Here is a 25,376-nt window from a genome sequence, read left to right on the forward strand (position 1 = left end):
TGTGCTTGGGGCATAACTTCTGCCACTGGAGTGGGTGTTGGGGAAGGTAAAGGAGATCAGTGTTGCCACTCATGGCTACCCAGAATAGAGATTCTGCAATTTAGAGCTGGAGTGGAATCACATGTTCATGCTGTTCCTGGAGTAAAACTGTAATCCTCGACTGAGAGCGAGGTAGGGAGGAAGCCCCATGTCTTCAAATGACTGAACTAGAGTTTTCATCACACAGATCTAGGAGGGGCAGGATAGAAACAGTAGTGAGTTGTGGCTTAATTGCCATATATTTTTGCTGTTCTTACATACATTTAGTAGATTTTCTTGAATAAATGGTTGTTCATTTATTAATATACCCAGATGACAATTTCCAAAGACTTTGCATGGTTAGTTTAAAAAAAAATTCACTCACTAAATGATTTTTATTTTCTACTGGGAAGGTGGTTCAATATACGCTTTACACCACTATTTCGATAGCAAATTTCTCTGGTTGCCCTTAAAATAACATCGTTGCCTTTGATACTCTGCAGGCTTACTATAATATATATAATTGGACTTGCTTTCATTTATTATGTTGGTGGCTCATTTTATTTCTCAATCTGAAAGCTCTCTCCTCTTTCATTTTGCTGGTATTCTCAGCCATATAGTTTATAACATTGCTTCTTTTTAAATGTATCCTGTTTAATTTCCCCTAGAATATTTAGAGTACGTTGTACAATTTCTATGTTTCTATATCTCTTAACCTCTCTTTTATATTCTGTAGTACAGCTCTCAATTTTGCATGTATCAGAATCATCTGGAGAGCTTCTTAAAAGACAGATTACTGATCCATATCCTTAGAATCTCTAATTCCACAAATCTAGGATAGAGCTTAAGAATTTCATTTCTAACAAGTTTTCAGTGATGCTGAAATTCTGATGTGAGGACCACACTTTGAGACTTACTGCTCTAGTTCTTATATTCCTGTGCTGGATTCAGATGATTTCCTCAAATTTATCATCGGTTTACAGATTAGCCATGTCTGATTTGCTATTTATCATCTTCTACGTTTTAAATTTCAATGACTAGTCTTCATTTATAGAAATTCTGTTTTATTAAATCTCTTCTGTTTATTCATGGCTTCTTCTTATTTTTTTGGTTTATTTTCTGTATTTTGTCTTCGATCCTTTTAATCTCATGTTTTATACTTATTTAAGAACCTATTTCAGATTGTACCATTATATCAAGTTCTGTGATGTTATTTTGTGTTCTGCCAATAGACTGCCTATTAGATAGAATTATTTCTTCATGTATTGGGTGACTTTTGACAAGAGGTTATCGTTGGCAAGAATTATTTGTCCATGAGAGTTTTGCTCATGTTGGGTTATAGTAGTTTCTGTTTTATTGATTAAATCTGGAGTTTTATTTCTGCCAAGAGCTTGGAAAACTTAATAAGCCTAGACCTATTTTAACAATAAGTTCTCATTACATAATTTATGCACCATGTGTGGTGTAAATTTGGATCCCAATTTTGGATTCCATGGGGGATATTTTATTTTAGTTTTACATCTCAGGTTCTGGAGGAATACCAGATGAGCAGAATTTTCTCTATTCCCTTTTGAATTGAGGAGGGTTGATATGTGTGTGTGTGTGTGTGTGTGTGTGTGTGTATGGGCACACATGCATTCATGTGGACAATTTCCCTTCTAGTTTTTCTACCAAATAAGGTCAAGATTTTAGAAACACAGCAGCATATATAGAATTCACCACTACCTACATCATAAACTGGATTGTAAAGTATTATCACTTTTTTTCAGAAATCACTATTTTAGGCTCTGGAATTTTTGTGCCATTTGCCTTTCATATTTTAATCTAAAATTCATTACCTTAAACCAATATTTATCAATTTCTGTATATGAAGCTGGGGACGTACACATCAGCTGAGTCTTACGAATATTGGGAATTTATATTATTTTGTAATCCAAAAAAATGTTAAAAAAGTTAAAATGAGGTGTTAATCAAGGAATGTGCACTTATGATCTGTACACTTACTGTATGATATATATATATATTATATATGGAGAGAGAGAGAGAGAGAAGTTTTAAGTATAGGTAGGAAAGCTACTTATACTGAATATTTATAAACAAGCATGCCCTATATTTAAGATTTACATCTTCTGGTTATGTTAACTTTCTTCTTCTATTGGCTACTTGTTACACCAGTCATTGTTATAATAAAATTACCGATTTAAAGTGTCTTCTATTTCTTGAGAGTCAAAGAAAAGTTGAATTTACTATCACTTTTCAGCAGTGATGGAACTGACAAGCAATTGGACTGACATGTAAGTGCTCTGGTGCCATTATGATGGACAGTTTCCCAGTTCTACAGAAATCATGGTGTGTAGGTACCCCTAGCTTTTTATTTACTGGTATGTTCTAGCATATAGAATAGTGTGTGGCATAAAGTGGATATTTAATACAATTGTTGAACAATGACATGAAGCTGTGAAACTGATCTAACCAAGGAAATAATTGTGACATTTGTAATCAAAGTCTGACATTCCACATATTAATTTCCAATCAGAGCTCTAGCCCCCGAGTCCCCTTTCCTAATTGAAACCCAGAGAATGTTCTAAACCTGACATGAATGTGAAGTAATGGCAAGAATGAGGGTGCTCTGTAGAACTACGACTATTTGTGAAACTCACCACTGCTTAAAACCTTAACTTTGCTGAGATTTATGCTCTTTCTAATGAAACAACTGCCCTTCAGATTAAAAAATATCCCATTGTTTAAGTGTCAGGCAGTTAGATTATTGTTTTAACAAACCCATAAAGAGGAAAAGTGAGCTCACATGCAGAGGCTGGTTAATTTGCTAGTTACTAAGGTCACAACCTGGGCAGAGGATAGGATGAAAGCCAGCACTATTAGAAAGGTCCACTCAGAGCCACAAACATATCCAGTGTTCTTGCTTTTCCCTCATAGACAGAAATCTTGTTACTGGATAGGAGCAGGTAACTGACATAAGGAAAAATTAGCCTTCTTCCAATAGTCTCCAAATATTTGGCCATGGGGTCACATCTGGGCCTTGATTAATGAAAATTTCCCATAGAATCTTACAGGTGTTTAATGAGTATTCCCAGAGTGTAATCATTTGTGTGATTTTAAGAAATTCTTCAATGGAAAGTGAGGTAAGGCTGGATTAGACTTTGCCAGTTATCTGCTAAGTTAAAATCAAAGCTTTTAGACTCCTGTTACTTAATTCAAAGAGTTTTTCTTTCCCAGTTTGTCCATCAAGAGTCAGCTCCTCAGAGATCTTTTATTTCAGTCCCAGCATGATCTAGGGGCCACTTCTAAGACTAATAGAGCACAGTGAATATACACTAGCATTACATTTACTGTGACTTTTATTAGTAATTAATTAACATACTAGTATTTCCTACTAGATTCTATGCTCCTTGAGAATAAGTTCTGAATCTCATTTTCATAAACCTAGTAGCTGACACGGTACCTGGCACGTCACCTACTCAATACATATTTGTTAAATAAATGCGTGATGCTCCACCCCACCCTACATGATGATTCTCAGCAAAAGCCTCCAAGAACCCAGCAGCATGAAAAAAATCCTTTCCTCATGAGATTATTCCTTCCCACTATTATGGAAAGCACTTGAAATGTCTCTCTGTGTGAGCCAGATGGATTCAAATGAATATAGCTAGAACAATGTTGCTCATCAAAAGTTAAAATAACAAAGAAAAACTGGACCCCCCCATTTTAAAGTCCTCATATTCTTTTTCTTAAAATACTAAAATGTTTTGTTAAAAACAGAATATTGGAATGCTTAACATGTAGTTTGCTAGTTAGTTTTGTTTCTTCTTGAAATTTTCCTCCAAGGGGTGGCAGACAGAAAAGTAAATGTTGTATTGGAAATTGTTTTGTTTAATCAGTTAATGATACAGAATCATCTCCTTTCACCAAAGTGGGTCCCCTGATTAACGAATCTCTTCTGGTTTTCATGATTAAACATTCTTGGGAAGTGGGAGAGGTGGGCAGGAATAGGGGGCACAGAGACATCAGCCAGGAATTTCAGTAAGCCAGACCTGGGTCGGGCACACTGTTTCTCTGCTTTCGTTGTCCTCATCTACTGAATGAGGGTCTTGATCTAGAATATTTCTTCCAGTTTTAATATGCCATCCTCTCTCTGCATTCTGAAACAATCCTGCCCTCTCTGGCACCATTATCACCAACTGATAACAGAGGAATCATATAGTTGCAAGGGATCCACTGGGCTTAAGATACAGAAGTAGGGTCAGAGTCAGAGTTTGGGCTGCTGCATCTGCACACAGTCAGGTACCATCGGGATCCTCCATGTGCACACCCTTCATGGGAATGCAGGATTTTCAAATACCAGCATGTTTTCAGGGGATTCTTCTGTAAGGTGGCAGGGTAGGGGTAGAAGAATGGTACATAGCAGGGAACGTGAAAAGGAAGGGTGGGGTACAGTTATTACCATGCTTACTACCTATTAATCTATCAATCATTAAACACTTACTTTATACCAGGCACTGTGTTACGAACTTCCACCTCCAAACTCAATCTTCAAAATAAATCTGTGAGTTAGGTATTACTTTGAGTCCATTATATAGATGGAGAAATTAAGCCTCAGAAAGGTGAAATGACACAGATTTTAAGTGGTGTGAATGGTAAACCCAGGCAGTCTGACTCCAGGGGCCAACCTCGTAACGACTGACCTATAAAGAGTTTCTCACTTTTGCTAGTTAAAGACAAATAAACAAATGAAACACAGTGAGAAAGAACGATCTGACAAGTTCCCACATTCTCAATGTGAGCATCAAAACCTGCTCCAAAGAAGAACCTTTGTCTTGAGTTCTTGGAGCAGTTGCTACACCTGCACCTGCACCTGCAAAGAGCCCTGAATGCGAGATGGTGCAGGATCAGCTCTGAAATGTAGTCCAGAGAGCTAAATCAATAACATATAAACAATGATAATGTTTGATTTTCTGGAGAGATATATATATATCATTGAAGTAAAATGGAACTCTGCAGGAGCCTAATTTTAAAACATCAATTTCTCAATGATCATGTTAATGCATAAAATGTTTTCTTTTCCTGAGTGTAGGAATTTGCAAATACTTTCTCTATAATTTGATGCCATTATCAAACTTAATTCAATGACACATTGATTTGTTATTCATTCATTTATTCAACAAACATTTATTGAATGCTTTATCTGTGATGGGCACTGTGCCACACCCTAAAAAAAGAGTTATAGAAAAATTAGACAACAATCACTGGCCTCATAGAGTTTATGTCATGGTGATATTAAAGGATTTGAAGTTTTATCGTTCAGGTTTTATCTATCATCTGAGTATTGGTGGAGAGTAGAATGTTATGACCTTGGTTCTTAGGATCTGGGAGCTACATGAGGAAAATTTTTGCCTAGAATCTTGAAGAAGCTTCCCTATTCCCCACACTTCTTTAGAAGTTTCTTAGGCCAATAATCTAGAACAGAGAAAAAATAGAGAGCAACTTAATCCGCAGAGTCTAGAATCCCTGGCTATGAAAGAAGACTTGGGGAGAAAAGCTTACTTTTCTGTTTTTCTTCCCTTCAATGTCACTATGGCCAGCATAAGTTTCTTAGACAAAAGTATGTATGGTATCAGATGAAACAAGACAGTCATATTGGGCCACAATGAGGGGGATAGCCTTTAATACGCTTGTATTATAATAAATTTTTGATTTCTTAATAAGTGTTTTTCTCCATGTTTAATGGTCTCACTTCATTTTTTTCCAGGGTACCATGAAGTGCTAGGCCCAGTTACCATAAACCAGTTGGGCTTGAGCACTGTAAAACATGGCAGAGCATGAATAGTATACAGATGTGGGTACCTGGGCATGACCAAGTGTATACTGATTTTCCAGAATTAAATCCATGGTTATCTTCATTTTTCAAAATGAAAACACAAACATAAATCACTGTGTTTTATCAGGAAACATTTCACTGTCTAGATGTAAGTCGTCACCGGAAAAGAGTCTATAGCCTGAATTTTGATCTTCCTTGGTTTCTTTTAGGATCTCTGCAATTTTAAAGTGACATAGGGTCAAAAATCAAGGCATCTTTCTGATGCTAACTTATCTCCTTTCTTTGGAGATTTATGATAATATCTTAATGGTCCATGAGCCTGTGCCTAATCTTTGTTAAGTCACTTAAAATTTTCCTTTAATTGCAATGGGTGGCTACATTTCATAAAATCATAGAATTGGAAGGTAACTTAGGTGACACACACACACACACACTCACTTGAAATCCCTGTGTGTCCTTGGCCAGTGCTCAATCAAAAGTTTATTTCACTGATTCTAGTAAATGTAAGCTGTATCTGAAGGCCACCTTTTCTTTTTGAGCATATTTTTATTAAGAAAGTTATTTAGTTATCATAACACATTTCATGGTTACTTCTATTGCTGTTTTGTCTTTTCTGGCTCCACATGAAATAGCATGTCCACTTCCATGTGAGAGTCCTTCCTGCGTTTGAAGAAAGCTTTTAGAAACTTTCAGTTTTCATGATGCTTGCCCTTTCTATTCATTCTGTTTCTCCAAACAATCAAAATGTATTTTTAGCATTTTGCCTAGATTACAGAATCAGAATATAAAATGTCCTGAATCCTAACATCCCCAAATCATCACTGTAAATGTTTGACTGCTGCCTGTATATTTAGTTTCAGAAGAGCCCATAGCCTTGCTGAGATTCTGTCATGCTGTGACACTCTACTCCATCCTAGATTCACGGTTTCCTTCAATATATGGGGTCAGATGACAACTAGCCACTAAAAGTCAAGAATTAATATCTTCTTTTACAAATCCTTGATCTACATTTTGTGGTACACACAATAAATAAATACTAGAAACTGGAACTATGGCCTCTATCCCCTGTAGCACTCCTGCAGCACTTCTGTGCAATCTTGGTTTAGAAACTATTGGGGACATAAAAGAAGGAAAGAGCATCTGCCACCAAGAAACACACAGTTTACTTAAGGAGTCATGGCACCTGGAGGATATTATACTAAGTGAAATGAAATAAAAATATTGTATGGTCTCTCTTATATGTGAAATCTAAAAAGTGTAACTCACAGGAATGGAGAATAGAACTGTGGTCACCCAGGAACTGGGGATTGGGGAAAATGGGGACATGCTGATCAAATGGTACAAACTTTTAGTTTTAAAATGAACAAGTTCTGGCAATCTAATGTATAGCATGGGTGGTATTTGAAGTGTTAATTTAATTTTATTTTGGTAATCATTACACAATGCACAGATGTTCTTTGGCTTGTGGTGGGGCTACATCCCAATAAATCCATCACAATTTGAAAATAACGTCATTTGAAAATCATCTAACACAAAGCCTATTTTATAATAAAGTGTTGAATATCTCATGTGATTTACTGAAAGTGAAAAACATAATAGTTTTATGAGTACTGTATAAATGCATATCACTTTTGCACCATTCTAAAGTTGAAAAAATGGAAATTGAATCAGCATAAGTTGGGAACTATCTGCATACATATATCAAATCATGTTGTATACCTTGAATATATACAATTTTTAATAAGTTATGGCAGATGGTCATTAAGTAAAGAACAAAATATGTAACACATTTCTGTGACATCATCTTCTGTGATTACTTGTGTTTTGTGTGTGTGTGTGTGTGTGTGTGTATTTGTGTGAGACAGTAGAAATCAATATGACAGGGTTATTTGGAAAATTATTCCTAGGAGAGGAGGAATGCAAGTTTACTACTTTGATTACTTCAAAATATAAATCATCTGAAAGAAAAATACTAATGCTTCGTATTTAAACATTTATATTCCTTAAATTCCAGTAAAGCATGGGATTTTGCTATATCTTAATGATTTATGTGCTTTGAATTTCATGTTTAAAAGAGAAATAATGTGGGGTGCCTACACTGTAGAGCCTTAATGCAAAATTATTTTCCACTTCCTCCTTGTCCCCTATTCATCTAGCTAAGATTTCTTTTTTTTCTCCATGGTCAGCTAAATAACTGTGGAAGATAATAACTCATGGATGTGAACTTCATAGTCATTTTTGCATGTGTAGATATGTCCCTTGCTTTCTCAAATCCATGACCACAACTCTAAACTCTAGCAGGTACCAGAGGACGTAAGAAGTGGTAATAGAGTATTATGCAACATGAAAGGTTCAGAAACACCACAGTTTCTGGTTTATTCTTTACTTTTTATTCCTTTATCTAAATATTGATTTAGATAAATATTAGAGGAGTGGTAACTATATGTATGACTTTGCAGTTTTGTTTTCTACTTACTCTTTCTTGACTTATAGGAGAAATATAGCCAAAACAAGAGCTGCAGTGTCATAATGCAAAATAAAGTTAATTAGTTCACACACACACACATACACACACACACACACCCACACACACACACCCCAACATCTGCGATGGCTGAGAAATTAAAAATAGAACAGAATGAGAGTTTGGGTAACATATTCCAGCTTGAATCTTTAAGAGCGGTTTAGCTGAGGCCCTTTGATGAAAAATAACATTGTGCTTCTTTTGCTACCATCTTTGTCTTAATTTCTAATCCAAACCTTAAATCTTGACAGATTGGTGGGGGTGGAAAGAAAAACAGGGCTTCTTGCTTCTAGCAGAGTCTCAATGTCCTGCTGAGTTTCCTGCCAAATCTGCAGGAATCCATATAGCCACCACTGCCCTATTAAGTGGGTCATCAGACCCTATAGCTAGAAAAGACTTCCATATGCTGTCCATTTCAATTCTACCCCAGACCTGTTGCAATCATACTCCTGGCTGGAATGAACCTAAATCCTAAACTGGAGAACTAGTGGATGCCTAATCAACACAACGGTTTTTATTTTTCTTATTTTAGATATTTAATTGACAACATCGTATATATTTAAGATGGACAATGCAATGGTTTGATACATGTGTAGACTGTGTAATCTTACCACAATCAAATTAATACATCCATCATTAGCCATAGTTATCATTTGTGTGTGTAGAGGGCTGAAGACATTTAAAATCCACTGTTTCCGTACAGTATTATTAACTATAGTCACCATGCTATCCATTAGTCCTCACAACATATTCATCTTACAACAGAAACTTTTTACAAAGTTTTAGTCTGATCGGATGGTGACTACAGTTAATAGTAATGTATCATATACCTGAAACATGCTGAGCAAGTAGGTCTTAAATGTTCTTGACACAAATAAATAAGTATGTGAAGTGATGAATATGCTAATTAGCTTGATTTAAATATTTCACAACACATATATCAAAAAATTACATTGTTCATACATATATATGATTTATATTTGTCAATTATACCTTAACAAAACTGAACAATAATTTTAAAAAGTTTGTACCCTGTGAACAATATCTCTCCACTTCATCCACCCTTCAGCCCCTGACAACCACTGTTCTACTCTCTGCTTCTATGAGTCTTACTTTTTTAGATTCCATACATAAGCGAGATTATATAGTATTTTTCTTTCTCTGTCTGGTTTATTTCACTGAGCATAATGTCCTCCAGGTTTATCTATGATGTAACAAATGGCAGAATGTCCTTATTTTTATGGCTGATAAATATTCCATGATACATGTGGCATCCATTAATGGACACTTCGATTATGTGTAGCCGTTGACTATTCTGAATAATGATGAAATCAACATGTGGTGCAGACATCTCTTCAATATACTGATTTCAGGTTATCAAGATATATCCACAGAAGTATATATTGCTGGAAAATATAATAATTCTATTTTTAATTTTTTAAGGAATCGCTATACTATTTTCCATAATGGCCGTGCCAACTTACATTCCCACTAATGGTGTACAAGGGTTTCCTTTCTCCATACCCGGGCCAACACTTGTTATCTCTTGTCTTTTTGATAATAGCCATTCTAAAAAGAGTGAGGCAATATCTCACTATGGTTTTGATTTGAATTTCCTTGATGATTTGTGATGTTGAACACCTTTTTCATATACCTGTTGGTCATTTGTATGTCTTCTTCAGAAAAATATCTATTCAGTTTTTTGTTCATTTTTAAATCGGGTTTATTTGTATTTTTATATTGCCATATATATTGAGTTATTTGGATTCCTTATATATTTCCATATACCATATATATTTCCATATACCTTGTCAGATATATGGTTTGCAAATGTTTTTCCCACTCTGTAGGTTGCCTTTTCATTTTGTTGATTTCTTTTTCTTTTTTGTTGAGATAGGGCCTTGCTCTGTCACCCTGGCTGCAGTGCACTGGCATGAATACAGCTCACTGCAGCCTGAACCTCCCAGGCTCGAGCAATCCTCCCACCTCAGCCTCACAAGTAACTGTGACTACAGGCATACATCACCATGCCCAGCTAATTAAAAAAATGCTACTCAGAGAGGCTGAGGCAGGAGAATGGCGTGAACCCGGGAGGCGGAGCTTGCAGTGAGCCGAGATTGCGCCGCTGCACTCCAGCCTGGGCGACAGAGCGAGACTCCGTCTCAAAAAAAAAAAAAAAAAAAAAAAAAATGCAGAGATGGGGTCTCACTATGTTGCTGAGGCTGGTCTCGAACTACTGGGCTCAAGGCATCTTCCTGCCTCAACCTCCCGAAGTGCTAGAATTACAGGCATTTGACATCATGCCCAGATGATTGTTTTCTTTTCTATGCAGAAGTTTTTTTTTTTTTTTTTTTAATTTGATGTAGTCCCACTTGTTTAGTTTTGCTTTTACTGTCTATGCTTTTGGTGTCATATCCAAAAAGTGATTGCCAAGACCAATATCATGGAGTTTTCCCCTATCTTCTTCTAGGATTTTTATGGCTTCTGGTCTTACATTTAAATCTTTTATCTATGTCAAGTTAATTTTTTAATATGGTATATAAGAAGGGTCCAATTTCATTCTTTTACACATGGATATCCAGTTTTCCCATCACCCTCTATTGAAGAGAATATCTTTTCCCCATTGTGTATTCTTGGCAGTCTTGTCAAAGTGTAATTAATCATATATGTATGGGTTCATTTCTGGGCTCTCTATTCCTGTCCATGAATGTATGTGTCTGTTTGTGCCAGTACTGTGATGTTTTGATTACAATAGCTTTGTAATATATTTTAAAATCAGGGACTGTGATGCTACTGGTTTTTTTGTTCTTTCTTAAGAATTGCTTTGGTTATTTGGGCTATGTAATGGTTCTATCCAAATTTAGATTGTTTTTTCTATTTCTGTGAAAAATGTCACTGGAATTTTGATAAGGATTGCATTAAGCATATAATATCCTCTTTGGGTAGTATGAACATTTTAACAATATTCTTCCAATCCAATCCACAGAATAGTTTTTCATTTATTTATGTCTTCTTCAGTTTCTTTATTCAATATCTCACAGATTTCAGATAGTTTGTTGTTAGTGTATAGAAAATAACTGATTTTTATATGTTTATTTTGTATCCTGAAATGTTATTGAATTCCTTTCTTAGTTCCAACGGTTTTTTTGGTGGTCTTTAGGGTTTTCTATATGTAATATCATGGCATCTGCAAACAATTTAACTTCTTTTTTATGACTTTAATGTCTTTGATTTCTGTGCCTTTTATCCCCTGTGTAAGGTCAATGCTCATTGTTTACTTATATGATCACATTTTTAAGTAGACATTGTAGTTATTCCCACTTTAATTATAATGAAACTGAATGTTAGAGAGATCAAGTGACTTGGCCAAGATGCTTCATTAACAAATGGTAAAGCCAGATTAAAATTCAGATAGATCCTTCTTTCTCCAAAGCTCACACTGTTCACTAGCAAACTATACTGTCATCTTTTAACTTAAAATACAGAATCTCATTAAAATGCATATTACCCTGGAGATTAAGAAGTTGGAAAGGAAGTGATAAGGGGATCCTAACAAAGGGAGTTTGTCCCTTGCTGTAGTCTCCTAGGGCTGCTGTAACCAAGTACTGCTAAATGTATAGCTTAAAAGGACAGAAATGTGTTCTCTCACAGTTCTGGAGGCTAGAAACCTGAAATAAAGGTGTCAGCAGGCTCCTGCTCCCTCTAAGGACTCTGTTTAAGCATGCTTTTGTGTCTTTTCCAGCTTCTGGTGATTACTGGCAGTTCTTGCTATTCTTTGAACTGTAGCTTTATCATCCTAATATCTAATTCGGTTGTTATGTGGCCTTCTTTCCTCTGTGTCTTTGTGTCTCTGTGTCTTCACATGGCCTTCCATAAAGGTGTCAATCATTGGATATAGGGCTCACTGTACCTAGTATGATGTTATCTTAACTCCTTATGTTTGTAAAGGCCCTATTTCTAAATACGGTCACATTTATAGGTACTGGGTTTAAGGACTTCAGTTTATCTTTACTGAGGACACAAGTTAACCCACAGCACTGCCTTCCCATTTTCTTTTTTAGCTATGATTCCTTCAAAAGTTATGTTTGGGTTAGCTGGTGATTATTATATTTCTCGTAGGATGTAAAAAGACCATTAAAACTGTCTTTCCACTCAATCCTAAGGATTTTTAAATAAATTAGTGGGAAGAACAAAATCTTCCATTGCCGTATATTTCCCCAGGCCTATCTTTTGAGCAAATATATGAGCTGTTCACTAAAAGAGTTGCACATTGGAGAGATGCTCATTGTGTGCAACCGCGCTCTCCTACTAGAGAAGGAAAGGAAATAAGTAAGACCCCCTAAAGCTACATAGAATATTCAGGGAGTGATATAGTGTTGTCTTTCCTAACGTAGTGCACATTGCTATTTGTTGATTGTTGAATAAACAAGGATCATTCTTCCCTTGGAAAGTCTCAGTATGATTTGAAGAATCCTGGGAAATATCATGCCATCTCACTATTTCATTCATACTTTTCTATTCGTTATTTATAAACTGCATTGTTCCAACAATGATTTAAAATAACAAGCTATAATAAATGTAAACTAAAGAAAATAAAAGGATGTAGATGATAATATTTTAGAGTCTGGTTCCTCCAAAACAAATCTTGTACTCTCCACTTGATCATTTTGGTGTCCCATAAATTAGTTAAAATTTGGGTATATTAAAAATATAGTGAACTGCTATAACTAGAATATTGTGTAGCTAATTGAATCCAGGAACAAATAACTGTACTTTAAAGGGAAGTGATATATTTGAAAAGGATTGGTGAGTTGTTTTTATCTAATCTTTCTGGGTGCTAGATGCTTGGCTGCTTGCAATGAAACGTCCTCAAAAAGTAAGGGACTTATGGCCCTTTGGTCATTTCTCCAGGGCAACCTGAGGCAAGAGAGCAGGCATGTATCAGGTCATACAACTGCCATCTATTTGCTGAACCCTGATCACAGAAACACTGTGCCACTTGTGATTCAAGTCAAGATCCACTTTCCTTGGTGACCAAGAAGCAGAAAGATGTTAATTAATTTTCCTTTTTCAGTGTCAATATTTGCCATACCTGCTCTAGAAGGGTGAAAATCCATTGGTTGAGAATGCTTCTCTTTATTCCCACTTGATTTAGGAAAAATAAGAGGGTCCACTAAATCGTGATTGTTTGTTTGTTTCCTTTTCCCCATGATTTTTTAAAAAATGGTTGAATTGTTTAAGTTGCCTTCATTAAGAGAAAAATGGTTCTTGGAAAAGCGTTTATCATCAGTCATTATTTTGGGACCATAGGCATAAACTAGGATTGTCCCAGGCACCCCAGAACATGTGGCTGTAAGTATCATCAGTGTATGTTTATAGCATTGCAGCAAACTCTGATTCTGTAAAAGCAATTCTATGGTGAGCAGGTAGGAGGGATAGATTGGACAAGTTTGTTTCTCAGATGATCTGACTCAATGGAAGGATAGATTTTAGAGAACCCAGTGTCATCAAGAGGTAGCATATTCTCCAAGCAGTCCTCCACCAGTACTTTCTGATGAATTTTGAAACCTGAGCTCCTAGGAATCTGAGATTAACTTTCTTGAGAATTTCTTGGATTGAGGGTTTTCCAGATTCACAGTCAAATGCAGCAGCTTAGCCTTTAATAATCAAATATAACCAAGTATAAATTGACCTTTTCTTTAAAGAAATGTATGGATGCCAACACACACTGAAATTGGAGGCCTTGCTTCATATGCTCTCATGTGAGCAACATTTGCTTCTACTTTGCAAGCAATGAATGCTTTGGCTTATTGGCAGCTAGTCGCTCTCTACCTTTTCCACATTCTACATTTGTCTACTGGTTATCTGGGTGCTGAACAGACTCTGCCTGGAACTTATGGCATGTATTCTACGGGGCATTCCATCCTCTTGATTTCATCATCATTAAAAAGTCCCTGGCAACTCAGATGCTGAATGCTCATAGCGGGTCTGCCTGGTGGGGCACCTGTCCTGTTAGTCACTATTGGCTCTCTCAGCCGTGGTTTCTTTCTATTGGCAATATTATCAAAACGTTCATTTCATTCATAATACCATCAACTTTTCTAGTCTGAAATAATTTCAAAGTTCATCAAGTTCACATATTTTTTTTTTAGAGTTACGGAAATTGAAGTGTAGAGGTCATATGAGCTCTTAGTAGCAAAGCCCATAATAGAATCCAGACATCTTGACATCTAGCTTAATCTATTTTCTGCTTCTGTAAATTTCAGGCGGTTCTGCTGAAAAAGATTGAACACACTTGATTTACACATCCCTCTTGCTCAAACATCTCTTTATGGGTTAATTTGTCATTAAAAAATATATTTTTCATTTCTCCCAGAATGTATCAACTGCAGGCAAGTTCAGGTAAAGTTTTCCATTTGGTTTTTCAGTTGACTTACATAAATAGGATTTATTCTCCAGGCTTGATATCACCTGAGATACTACTATAGCTCTCATGACTTTGGAATGTATCTAGTTGTGGTCAGATAAATACTAAGCACCCCCAGAGTTTCTCTAATCTGAAAATCTTCTAGAACGGGGGTCTGCAAACTGTAGCCCCTGAGCCACATCTGGTATGCTGCCTGCTTTTGTAAATAGTTTTATCAACCATGCTCATTTGTTCACAAAGGCTGCTTTCAACTACAGCGGCAGAGTTGAGTAGCAGTGACAGAGAGTGTTTAGCGTGCACAGCTTGAAATATTTAGTCTGACCCTTTATAGAAAAGGTTTGCCAACTGCTGCTTTGGAAACTATAAAAATCCCTTCTAATAATCAAGATTCTGTTTGTTAGATACTATTTCTTTTTTATTTTCTACAAGAAAAGCATTAGGTAATTTTAGAGTCATGCTAAGGTTTGTAAATAGACAATTTAGTTAATGACTTCCAGAACAATCAATATTGTTTTACTTCTTGTTGTACGGTGATTCTCCCGTGTTCTTGAATATTCATTTTTCCTGAAAGCTGACAGGTAATTATAAATTGAAATGACATCTCTTACATAAACATGGATGGTTTCTCTTTTTACATGTAAGAACCTGAAGATACAAATGTGTCTTTTATTTGTGAATTGACATTTGCAAGGCTTTAATGAATTATCCATAAGAAGAATATGGGAGAAATCAACATGCTTTGAAATTACTCTTGAGTTTTGTCCCTACTCTTGTTCTTAGTGAAGACGCTGAGGCAATAGACTTTTTTTTTTTTAGTGATTATATTCATAGAATTGGCTTTGTAGTAAATTGCCAAAGTCTTGGATAATGTTTTGAGAAATTTTCAAGCAAATCTAATAAACAACCTGGCACCATTTATAAAATTGACTTAATTTTGTTAGGTGCATTTCACCATTCAGCCTAATCATATTCTAAACAAAAAATGAATATCTGCACTTTGTATGCTTAGTCTTTTTCTTCCAATTTTCTCCAACAACACTGGTCAGTATTTCAATGCCTTTAGGCAGTAGTTACTTTGTTACTGAATTCTGCAATGATTAATCACCATCACTCTGAAACTATCCTTCCTTCATCATAGTCATGAGTCGCTTAACAGTGGGAATGTGTTCTGAAAAAGTATTCCTTAGGTGATTTTGTCATTGTGCAAACATTATAGAATGTAAAAGATTTAAAAAACAAAAAGGTACGCCTATGTAAGGTACTTCCTGTGACTGAAGCGTACAGGACTAAATGTTGCTCTGGGTGAGTGAGTGAGTTGTGATTGAATGTGAAGGTCTAGGACACTGCTGAACACTACTGGAGACTTCGTAAACACTATATAATCAGGCTACAGTACATTTATAAACAAATATTTTTAATAATAAATTAACCTTAACTGTAATTTTTTACTTTATAAGCTTTTAATTGTTTAACTTTTTGATTCTTGTAATAACTTTTAGTTCAAAACACAAACACACTGTATAGCTGTACAATAATATTTTCTTTCATTATATCATTATTCTATGAGCTTTTTTCTATTGCAAATTTATTTATTTTACTTTAAAACTTTTTCTTAAAAATTAAGACACAAACACACGTATTAGCCTAGACCTACAAAAGATCAAGATGATTAAGATATCATCAGGTGATAAAAATTTTTCGGCTCCACAATAATCTTATGGAACCACCATCGTATATGTGGTCTGTTCTTCACCAAAATGTTGTTTGGTGCATACCTGTACTATAGTCACTTATTTTAAAATCACTCTTTCATTTGTATGTTCCGTGAAATCAGACATCAACTATATACTCTTCACTGTTGTATCCTCATTTATTAGTAACTTCTTTATTCTGGACATATTATTGAGCATGTGCTATTGAGCTTTGCTAATCCTGAAAAGAAGCAGTTTGAAGCAATCATGTCCCAATCCTCCTGGAGTTTGCAATTATTTCCTAGCACAGTACTGAGCACACAGAAATTGCTTAGAGATCCTCATTGAAGAAATATATTAATGGAGGATATTAGTGTTTGGTACTAAATCAGTAACAATTACAGTTAATTTTCTTTTATTCCACAGCTACAAGCCTCACATCTCAATAAGTAAGACTATTGACAACAAAAAGGATGAGAAATAGTATAGTTCAACACTCATCCACTACTAGAAAAATAATACCTGACAAATTATGAGTGATGCAGAAAAGTTGAACTTAAATTTCATTTCCTATTAAAATTTTTAAGTAAACATTTGTATTTATTGGGTATAAATGCCAAGATATTTATAGAGGCCTCTAAAGGCCCATACAATCTGGCTCCCCTGGAATTATAACCCATATCCTACATCTCTCCCCTTCATTCATTCTGCTCTCACCACACTGGCCTCTTTCTTTGTTCTTCAATCATGTCAGATGTGTTTCTGCCTCTAGGTCTTTATTCTCTTTCCTCTATCTGAAACATTCTTCTTCAAAGAATGCACAAGGCTTACATTCTCAGCTCCTTTGGTCAGATCTTACTTTACTCATGTTATCTTGTCAGAGACCCTTTCTCTGACTTCCCTATCATAAGTTGAATACCCCGCTCCCCAGGTACTAACTTTCTGCTGGCTTTATTCATTCATTTGTTTCTGCATGTATTTATTTTTATTTTTACTTCATCTATCTGTCCATCCATTCATGTGTTCATTCACATATACTCAGTTATTTACATTCTTGGACCATTGTTACTACAGATTTAAGGGTCATTTGTATATATTACGAGAAGCAAAGTTATATCAACATGGGTAAGGTAATGGAGCATGCTTTGGCAAAATACAAATCCAAATTTAATGCTATTAACATTCAAAAGAGTAGTGGTTACTGAATATTTCAATAATATCAAAAGAATCTAGTCTCTGTTTCTTACTAAATTTAGAACTCATCTGAACGAAAGTCAATGGTTACAAACGTTCATAGATGGTTTCCAAATATTCTATGATCAATCTCTGTGCAACATTTGAGCAAATGCTGTGTGCAAATGACTCATGTATTTTTTTTCGGCATTTTGAGGTCCCGAGGTATGACCTTTTCACTCTACTCCAAAATTTCAAATGGTTATGCTTACTAGAGTCCAGGCTGAACATTGTTCAGGGTTGAAACAGGTAAACGCTAGAAGCTACAGACTTTTGCCTTTTGATTGTGTTGTCTCAATGCAGAAGTCCTTGAAAGCATCTTTTAAACTTTATCAACCCAAATACCAAAACTCGCTGTACTCCCTGGAAAATGTTCTGAAAATTCTTAACCCACAGTGTCAACTTCACCAAACCTAGGACCAGCAACTCAGGCATGCAAGTATGACATATTGTTTCCTATGCTATTCCTACATGGGCTTGGCTTAGATAAATACATCGTACTATATAAATCTCAATATCTACGTGGAGTTACGTGAATTATGTTGTGTAAAAACAGGCCACAATTTCAAAATTCAAAATCACTACTTTGATAATGATAAGACTACATTAGAGGAAGCATATGCAGGTACAGCCTGACACCTCATCTAAACATTGTCCTGTAATCTACAAGCCAGAGAAGCCACTTGACTTTCAGTAGATGAGAAAACATGACACTTAGCTGTGGAGGGGAAATTGGACTTCATTGTTAGAAATTAGCCATTTGGAAAATTGTACTGATAATACATCTTAAAGGATGGTGGTACTTATCCGGGACAATATTTTGACTAAAAATAAAATTATAATTTTTGTTCATAGAAGTGTTTCAAAATCTATGAAGAGATTACAATGTTGTGAAGATTTTCTTCGGGAGGGAGGAATAAAACTTTAGGAATTTCTTCAAAAGTTGCATTTTATGTTTAAGAATATGAACCCAGTCTAGAGTTCTGTTGATTATGGATGCAGATTTTATTTTCAGTGTGTGTAGATGTTTGTAGCCATCTTATATCCACATATATCTATAAGTGTTTATTTGCATGTTCTGAGGGTGCCACATAATTTTTGAACATGCCATGGAAAGTTATCTTTTTCTCCCAGTCCAGCTGTTAGCTTGCTTAGTGTCCTTCTCAGATATCCCACACACTCTTTGGTTGCTGTTGGAGACAGTTTGATACCACAGCCTGTGATCATGGACCCTTCTGCCCAGGGAATGCATGACACATTTGCTGTTGGAGAACTGTAGTTCACAAGCCCAAGCCTAACAGGTCTCCCTAAGCTTGCATGGTTCCACAAGAAAGCAGGAAGTAAAGGGTGGTTGAGTAGAACCTGTTGGTTTGCAGATCTCATTCCTAGTTTAGAGTAAATCAGTCACAGAAGATGCTGAAGGCAGCTGGTTTCTCAATCTCATCTGAAAATTGTAGTTCTATCATCATATATTTTCTACGGTAAGTAGAAATATAAATGATTGAATCTATTTCCATTAGTTTTCTCATTTAAGAAATTAAATCAACATTCTGTCTTTCACCTTGAGGCTTTCTCTCATCAACAAATACATAATTGAGCTTTGTTAGAAGCTATGAGCTTCTTCAGTAGCCTGCATTTTGCCTTGGATCCTAGTACTGGATATCCTACTAGAAATGTTGGCAGTTCTTTCCTAAAGGCATGTTGAAGCCTTCAGTCCAGGAACATATGACCAAGCAGCAAGCCAAGAGCAAGGGTAGAGTCAACTGAATGGCACAATCAGCAAATTTGGGATAAGTCGACTTTTCCTAGACCCTAGCCTTGGCACTAGCTCCACTGCATTCATTTCATAGATGCTGTTCTCATGGCCTTAATATTTTCTCCAGGACCTTGTAAAACAATATGCATGGGATTATCAAAATCTGTGATGATTTCCATCAGGAGCCACAAACATCCTATCCCATGTTATTATCGTTAAGATTATGTAGAAGTCATTGAAACTGTGGTTAGAAACAAATGTGGTATCCATTTGTAGACGTAATTGTTAATGGGATTTAGTCTTGAGAAAATACTGTACAAAGGTTGAAGCAAATCCTTTATTATCTGGATTAATTTTCTAGAAATCATCTCTGCTTCTGCCTACAGAGCTCAGAGATAGGCTAGACACGGATCGAATTCCCATGTCTATAAACATAGGACTGAAGCACAGGTAAACAACAGGTTAACTAATATTGACTTTAGTAAAACAAGTGTCATCTCAATTGCTTTCTCATAGCTGTGAGCTCTAAATGATGATATAGAGTACAATCACCAAAATCAGAAGAATCATTTTTGGCCACAGCACTCTTGAAGAAATAGGAGAGCCATAGTAATAACAAAGCAAGTGTTTTGTATTATACCTCAGGGCAGGGTTTTGTTTGCTTTTCAAGGAAATGGGATTAATAAAGAACTAGAAGGATTTTATTCCGAGCCTAGTTAGAGCACATCTCACATTCTTGATCTGTTTGAATATATTATGGCAACTGGGAAAATAATATAGTAATCTAAATCATAGGTACTCTGGATTTGTGTGGCAGGCAGAAATAAGACATAGGTTCAGAAGAAATGTATGCAAAATAGTTACAGGTTCTCTGTGAATGTCAGACGATACGTTAAGCCAGATAAGATTTCTAGAATCATTGAAAGAACTGTTCCTTCTAAAGTATCCATCTTAGAGCTAATGATATCTCTTTTCCTCCTCATCATCCTGGTAAGGAAATGAAAGTCTGCTATGTAGGAACTTGTTTGTTAGGCTTCTATCAAGCAGCTGGTTTATTTGTTGACATTAGGATTAGGTCTATGGTATACTAGTGCCTGAGTTTTTATGAGGTTATTTCCAATATACTCTGCTTGATATCATCTTTGCTGGACAAGGAAGTAGAACTGACAGTTTGAATATCAGCTTCTTTCCTGGTTTTACATTTGAAAGATTTGTTTGTAGAAATATTCATATGAATGACTTTAGTGTACAATTAAAGATATTTTAACATTATGTTATAAATTATAAATTAATATAATTATAAATTATAATAAACTGTTGCATTCTCATGCAACCCTATTCCCTGTTAAGCAACTAGGGTCATCCTTTTGATCCTATATATGAATCTACCCTGGCAAACCAGAGGCTTCTGTACCACCTGCAAGGGTCTCATCATTACCCATATATTATCTCAGGGTCCTCTACAGTGTCTCTTTTTATATTCACTTCCATGGAGGAAATGATGTCAATCACCAAATCAAGAGAATTCTTTGGGTTCTTTATTATAAGGGGACTAATCTCATTCGTGAGGGCTACACCCATGTGACTTAATCACCTCCCAAAGCCTCCACCTCCTAATACCATCATCTTGGGGGTTAAGATTTCAACATATGAATTTTGTGGAGACACACATATTCAGACAATAGCACTTATATTTTGGTGACCCCTCAGAAAATTAAAAATAGAATTACTGTATGATCTAGCAATTCCATGCCTGGATGTATACCCCCAAAAATGGAAAGCAGGATCCTAAAGAGATATTTGTATACCCTTTATCATAACATAATTATTCACAATAGCAAAAAGGTGAAAGCACCTCATGTGTCTAGAAACAGGTGAATGGATAAACAAATGTGGTATATACAAACAAGGAAATTTTACTTAACCTTATAAAGGAAGGAAATTGTGACATATGCTACATCATGGATGGACTTTGAGGAAATTATCTATGTGAAATAAACCTGTCATAAAAACACAAATACTGTGTTATTTTATTTATATGAGATAAGTAGAGTAGTCACATTTATTAAAAACAAAACTAGTAGGGAGGTTGCCAGGAATCCAGGAAAGGGAAGAATAGGAATTGTTGTTTAATGGGCACAGAGTTTCAGTTTTTCAAGATGAAAAGAGTTCTGGAGATTGATTGTACAACAATGTGAATACACTTACCACTACTCAACTGTGCACTTAAACAGCGCTAAGATGATAAATTTTACATGTGTAATGCCACAATTAAGAATAAAATAAAATATAATACTCACATATTAATGCCACATTTGATATTTTATATCTTCTTGATAATCTTTAAAACCGTTTCATTCATTTCCAGGGCGCCAGTCCAGAGCAAGAGGTTCATCAAGAGTCATTTCTGTTTTGTTAGGTTTTGTTTTGTTTTCTCTAGGATTCAAGTCTCCCCCTGTTCTATGTGTGGAACACTTTCTCTTGGCTGTCTGGCAAATCTTCAACAAGACCCCATACACTCTGACATCAAGGAGGGTATTGTCCCAGAGCTTTCTCCCAAGATACTCAAACCTGGTGGTTTGCACGCATGAGGTGGCCACCACCAACCTTTAGTCAATAGCCAGCAGGCTGTGCATGGGCATCAGCCCTTGGTCACAAAAGTGACTGAAAGGAGCTGCTAAATGCCCCAGTGTGAGCACCAGTGGGGCTTCTGAGAAGGAAGGGCAGCAGAGCACCAGGAGGAGAAGCCTAAAGAACAAAATGCATTTGCTGATCCTGGGGGAACTTGCAGTTTCTATGCCCTTGATACTGTTACCACGCTGAGCAAGAGGGAGAGGAAGCAGTGCTCAGCGAGTAAGTCCTTGACCAGGCCTTCTGTAGCCTGAGATTTGCCACAAGCTGTTTCAGCCCCAGCTGTTGCAAGCAGGATGAGCAAGCGAGAATATTCACCTGGCCATCCACTCCAGTAGTGACGAGGTGTGTCGAACAGTGTCCGCAGCTTGGGTCATTCCAGGTACATGTGGATAGAAGACATCTCAGAGACTAGCCCAAACTTCTCACTTTACGTATGAAGAAAACTGAGGTCCACATTCATAGATTTACATTTCAGTGCTTACTTTACTTTGTTTGAAGTAAGTTATGTGCCAAAAAAAAGTGGGGGTGACGTGGAGAGTATTAAAATAGTACTGAGCTCCAAAGGAAGAATTTCTAGTATCTTACTCTCTCCTATTCCCAAGCCTTCCCCTTTCTTCCTAACAGAAGGGAAGATTCGTCACTTCCATCGTCTTCTTTTTCTTGCTTTCAAACTGGAGAAAGCCCACCCGTATTTTACCTTTCTTCTCTCCCTTCAGTAAAAAGAGTATGGTAAGTAATGTACAATATTCTTCACTCACCAAAGATAAAACCCAGGCATCTTTCTCCTCCTCTCTCCCCTCCAGAATCTACCCCAGCAGCCAGGCTGGAGAAGCTGTCTAGGTGATCTCCCTTAACATTATCATAAGCGAACATTCTTTCTTGGTTTGGGTCTCTCTATGATTATTACCTTTGTTCTAGTCCTTCCTTCACATCATAAGATAAAGGTCTAACTTTTAGGTTTGAATAGTCCCAGACAAATGCAGAGTGTCAAGTCTCTCGTGTCTATAGCACTTCAACATTTAAACCAAGCTACCTTAAACATAAGTTTACTAGGTTGGGCATGGTGCCACATGCCTGTAATCCCGGCATTTTGGGAGGGTACACTGGGAAGATCACTTGAAGCCAGGAGTTTGAGATCAGCCTGGGCAACAAAGCGAGACCCCATCTCTTCAAAAAAAAAAAAAAAAAAAAAAAAAAAGCCAGGCATGCTGACACATGCCTGTAAGCCCAGCTACTTGGGAGCTGAGGCGAGAGCATTGCTTGAGCCCAGGACTTCAAGGCTGCACTGAGCTATGATCTTCCCACTGTATTCCAGCCCAGGTAACAGAACGAGACTGTCTCAAAAAAATAAATAAATAAAAGGAAGTTTACTAAATGTTCTAGTCCAGTTTATAAAATACTTTTCATTTTATATTTGATACCTAAGTCACTACTTAAAAAATATTTTTTGGCCAGGCACAGTGGTTCACTCCTATAATCTGAGCACTTTGGGAGGTTGAGGCAAATGGATTTCTTGAGCCAAGGTGTTCAAGAATCCCCATCTCTCCAAATGAAAGTATCTAATTCAAGTATCTATTGGCGTGTGTGTGTGTGTGTGTGTGTGTGTGTGTGTGTGTGTGAAGGTGCACAGGGAAAAGGCACCTATCTTCATAGATTAATGTTACTTAGCATCCCTGGGAAAATAGTAACTCTGACTACAGAAAAAAACAATCTCCAATTTAAAAAAGTTTTTTTATATAACTTCAAAGGTCAATGGTTACCTTATTTAATTTCAGATGATAACCAGAACTTGAAATTTTAAAGGACTGCAGAGTGGTTAACCAGGGAAAAACTGTGATTAAATTCTTACTGTAAAGAGCCAGATCAAGCTAAGTGAATATATTTCAAGGAAATGACTGCATTAAGGAATCAATATATAGTTGCAAGAGCTTTCCAGTGAGTCTACCATCCACAGAGTAAAACATTTTCTACAACTATTATATCAATATGTGGCAAATAATATCTTAAGATTTATTCACAAGTTGTTCCCACTTGAATATGTAGCCTGTTCTTTGAAATTATGCTTTAAAGTGATCATTTGTAAGTTTAAGAGTAACTGCAATTCTTGTGTCTTTCATTTCAAAATATCAGAAGTCATTGGTGAATACATGGGTAAAGATGAAAGAAATTAATGATTGCTAGATATATACTTCAGGTTTTAATTAACTTCTTTATGTCAGTGATTTATAAATAGTTCTGTGGAACACAAAGTCTGAAAAATGTCTTAACAGAAAAATTAAATGTTCTGTGAAGCAATGAATTCTGGAAACACTGCATTACTGTAATGAGGAATATTAAAGAGATTTTGATTTGGAGATAGCAAAGGGATTTGGATTTAGGGATATAATATAACCAAGTGGGGTTCATCCCAGGTAAGTGAATTTAATATTTAAAATCTATTAGTAATAATGATTTTCTCAATGGAAAAAAGAAAATTTAATATAATTAAACACTTATAATAAATATTCTCAACATACTTGAAGCAGAAGAAAACCTTCACAATCTGGTAAAAAGTTTCAACACAAAGGCATCAGATAGCATAATTCTTCATGATTAAATAAATATTGAATAATGTCCTTTGATTTTAGGAAGTAGACAAGGATATGTATGATCTCATTTTTGTATCTGGCTTCTTTCATTTAGCATAATGCTCTTGAGATTCATCCACGTTGTTTCAAATATTAATAGTTCACTGCCTTTGTTGCTGAGTACTAGTTAATTGTGTGGATATAGCATAATTAGATTATACATTCACCAGTTGAATGCTTATATTGTTTTATTTATATTGTTGAATGAACCATATAAATGTTTCCAGGTTTGACTATTATTAATACAGCTGCTATATACATTTGCGTTCAGTCTTTGTATGCACGTGTTTTGTTTCTTTTGGGTGGGGTGGAATTTCTGGGCAATAGAGTGTCTGTTTAACTTGACAAGAAACTGACAAACTCTCTTCCAAAATGACTATTATTTTTATTCTTTCTAAAATAAACATTTAATCCTATACATTTTCCACTAAACACTGCTCCCACAGCATCTTTCAAATTTTGATATGTTGTATTTTCATTTTATTTCTCTTGAAAATATTTTCCAATTTCTCTTAGGATCTTCTCTTTGACCCATGGACTATTTGAAAATGTATTGTTTAATTTCCAAGACTTTGGAAATTTACCTATCTTTCTATTATTTATTTATAGTTTAATTCAGTTATGGTCAGT

The 25,376-nt window shown here is 35.8% G+C and overlaps 1 long non-coding RNA gene across 1 annotated transcript in view; it reads right to left on the reverse strand.

The window, feature by feature from the left end:
- Positions 1–21,946, reverse strand: part of LOC129462658 (uncharacterized) — a 48,526-nt gene extending 26,580 nt beyond the window's left edge. The window contains exon 1 of the long non-coding RNA XR_008650915.2: positions 21,786–21,946. This is a non-coding gene — a long non-coding RNA (uncharacterized lncRNA). The remainder of the gene's footprint in view (positions 1–21,785) is intronic.
- Positions 21,947–25,376: the final 3,430 nt, after the last annotated feature.

Source organism: Symphalangus syndactylus, chromosome 2 (genome assembly GCF_028878055.3).
Source record: "Symphalangus syndactylus isolate Jambi chromosome 2, NHGRI_mSymSyn1-v2.1_pri, whole genome shotgun sequence".
Taxonomy (NCBI): Eukaryota; Metazoa; Chordata; class Mammalia; order Primates; family Hylobatidae; genus Symphalangus; species Symphalangus syndactylus.